The sequence below is a fragment of the Erinaceus europaeus genome, chromosome 11, assembly GCF_950295315.1.
Source record: "Erinaceus europaeus chromosome 11, mEriEur2.1, whole genome shotgun sequence".
Taxonomy (NCBI): Eukaryota; Metazoa; Chordata; class Mammalia; order Eulipotyphla; family Erinaceidae; genus Erinaceus; species Erinaceus europaeus.
This window is the reverse complement of record NC_080172.1, coordinates 37,149,371-37,153,124: the sequence shown is the minus strand read 5'-3', so window position 1 is coordinate 37,153,124 and position 3,754 is coordinate 37,149,371.

Below are 3,754 nucleotides of genomic sequence, written 5' to 3'. Positions count from 1 at the left end.
GTTGCGGGGCAACTTGCCTTGAAACATATCAAACCTTCTGTGTCCCCCTGGAATACTCCTATATTTGTGATTAAGAAAAAGTCAGGAAAATGGAGACTGTTACATGATCTGCGGGCAATCAACCGCCAAATGCAGATCATAGGGCCAGTACAGCGGGGGCTTCCATTGCTAACAGCCCTGCCTGAGAGATGGCCCATAATAGTCATAGATATCAAGGATTGTTTTTTCTCTATCCCATTAAGTGAGAGGGACACAGAAAGATTCGCCTTTACCATACCATCCTGCAATCATGAAGAACCTGACCAGAGATTCGAATGGGTTGTGCTGCCCCAGGGCATGGCGAATGTGCCAGCTGTTTGTTAGTGAGACGATTGCTCCCCTCAGGAAGAAATATCCTACCTTAAAATGTATTCATTATATGGATGATATTCTACTTGCTGAAAAAACTGAAACCTTACTTGATCAAGCATATGAGGAATTAGTTCAGATTTTAAGAGGAAAAGGGCTGTATATTGCCCCTGAAAAGGTGCAGAGAGGTGAGGTGGTAAACTACTTAGGAGCATGCATTAAACCTATGGAGGTAGTGCCCCAGAAGCTGGAATTGAGGAAAGATGGCTTACGTACTCTGAATGACTTTCAAAAATTGTTAGGGAATATTAATTGGGTGAGGAGTTACTTAAAGCTTCCAAATCATGAGCTGAAACCCCTGTATGATATCTTGATAGGGGATTCCGCCCTGAACTCCCCAAGAGTATTGACGCCAGAGGCTAGGCTGGTCCTATAGAAGGTAGAAAGATCCCTTCAGGGAGCCTTCTTGAAACGTTGGGATGCCAACAAGCCCCTGACTTTATGCATTTTAGCTACCTTGTCACAGCCCATGGGGCTGCTGTGGCAAGAGGGTCCATTGCTTTGGATTCATTCAAGAATTTCTCCTGCTAAATCCATACAATATTATCCTTCAGCAGTGGCAGATCTGGCCCTGACCGGGATTCAGCAATGTATACAGTTTTTTTGGCATCTTACCAACCACATTAGTGGTCCCTTATTCTAGCTACCAGGTACAGACCCTGTGTGGAGCTTTGGATGAGTGGGCCATCTTGAGATGCGGCTATCCCGGAGAAATTGATAATCACTATCCCAAACATCCTCTCGTGAGCTTCTTTAAGGAGCACCCCGTGATTTTCCCTAAGATTACTGCAGTGAGGCCTCTGTCTTCAGTGCCTAACATTTTCACAGACGGCTCTAAGACAGGATGTGGAGCTTACGTAATAGAACACCAAGAACCAGTTAGGTGTCATTTCCAACCAGGCTCTCCTCAAATAGTGGAGTTGCAAATTGTGATTGAAGTTTTTAAGAGATGCCATTTTCCCTTTAATTTGATATCTGACTCTGCTTATGTGGTTAATGCAGTCAAGGTTCTAGAGGCCACTGGACCTATAAAAAGATCCAGCACGGTGTGTGCGCTGTTAAAAGAACTACAAGATCTGATTTGGCACCGCACACAGCGCTTTTATATTCAACACATTCGAGCACACACTGGATTGCCTGGCCCCCTGAGCAAGGGTAATAACATTGTAGATAAATTGGCAAGACAGGATGTCCTCTTGATGGCTCCAGCAATGGAACAGGCCAGACGTTTTCATGAACTTTTTCATGTAAATGCTAAAACCCTACAGAAAAAATTTAATTTGCCCCGTGCGGACGCTCGTCAGGTGGTTCTGGGTTGCCCTCAGTGTGTGACTTTCCAGCATCCACCAAGCGTTGGAATTAACCCTCGGGGCTTACGCCCTGGCGTCCTATGGCAAATGGATGTCACGCACTTTTCTGAATTTGGCACGCTTAAGTATCTACATGTCTCTGTAGACACCTGCTCTGGTGTTATCATGGCCACCCCATTGAGTGGCGAAAAGGCTCGCAATGTGATCACCCATTGCCTAGAGGCATGGGCTGCATGGGGTATGCCTCAAACTTTGAAAACAGACAATGGCCCTGCCTACACTGCTCGGTCTTTTGTCTCCTTCTGCCAGCAAATGGGAGTCCGCTTAACCCATGGCCTGCCCTATAATCCTCAGGGTCAAGGCATTGTGGAACGTGCTTATTGCACCCTCAAGGAATGTCTGTTAAAACAAAAAGGGAGAATAGGCCACGGCCGCATCCCTAAGGAAAGACTATCCCTAGCCTTATTTACACTTAATTTTTTAAATTTGGATATTAATGGCCACTCTGCGGTGGAAAGACATCATATGCCCCATGGCCCACAGAGAGGCATGGTAAAATGGAAGGACATATTAACAGGCACATGGCATGGGCCTGATCCCGTGCTGACATTGGCACGAGGTTCTGTTTGTGTTTTTCCACAGGACAAACCAGATCCGGTGTGGGTACCCGTACGACTGGTGAGAAAGGTCCAAGATGCCCCACCACCAAAGAATACACCAGATGCTCCTGATGACTGCGGTGGTGATGCCGGTGATGATGGAGCCTCGCTGGGGAATCCTGTCCGTGTTCCCAAGGCCGATGCCGATACGGCATGATGCCGGGCTCTTAGGAAACACAGGCCTTCACAGCAATCGAGGATGGCCACTCCCCCCAGGCTTGGCTGGCGGCCTTAAGAGCCTGATATGAAATGCTCAGGGTGCGAGGCGAAGCACTGCACTTGAGGGCATAATGCCGTCTCAAGGAGTGCACATCCAATGCATGCAGGTTGTGCCGCTCCCTAACCCCATAATTTCCTTATCTCCTGCCCCAGAACAAAACGGCACGGGATGGGTCTAGCACTGGCGAAGCTTGATTGCTTAGGCGAGGACTATGACAATATCCCCTCCTTTCTGGGATTGGACCTCTACACTCACCTGCTGCGTTGTTAAAACAAAAAGAGGGAACTGTGGAGAGCCATGTGCCGCGCCCCAAGATGGCGCCAGCCTCCTCTACCCTCCAGACCACAGGGAGAAGTAAACAACTCCATAAATGGTCTGAGACTGAGAGCGCGCTTGCTTCCGCGATCGTGTGCCTATGAGCAGCTGCCACGTGTGCCCTTGGGATTGGCTGACCCATGAGTATATAAGTTGGAGGTTAGGTTATAGTGGGGCTTTTTTCTGTTCAAGGTTCCTGAATAAACTGCTTGAAGAAGAACTCGGCGTTGCATGACCCTTGCAGGCAAGGGTGGACACGACATGGAAGAATCTTCCTACCATGAGATATATACAATATAGCCATAGTGCCACCTGCAGATTAAACAGAAAACACACACACACACACACACATTTAACCAAAACATTAAAAAATAGAATTAGTCAAACACACAAAGACCTGGGGAAAATGTCAGAGATTGAAACTCACTATGAAAGTGATTCAAGAATATAACCATAGCATACAGACACAAACTCAAGAGATCAGAGATCATTTCACCAAAGGGCTACAGAGTACATGTAAAAAAAACTCTAAATAGAACTACAGTATGTAAATGATACTTTGGATGGAGTTAAGGCTTATGTAAGAGCCCTAGGAAGTAGAATAAATCAGTTTGAAAAGAAAATAGTAGGGCTAAAAAGATAAAACCAACATACTTTCTGAGTTCAAAACTGTTGGGGGGGAAAAGTTTAGAAAGAGTGAAGCAATTTTATATGAAATAGACTCCATCAGAGAAACAAATGTGAGAGTTATTGGAGTTCCTGAGGAAAAAGATAGTGAGAGTGGAGCAGAGAGCATATTGAAAGAAATTACAGCAGAAAAAATTTCAAATTTGTGCAACATT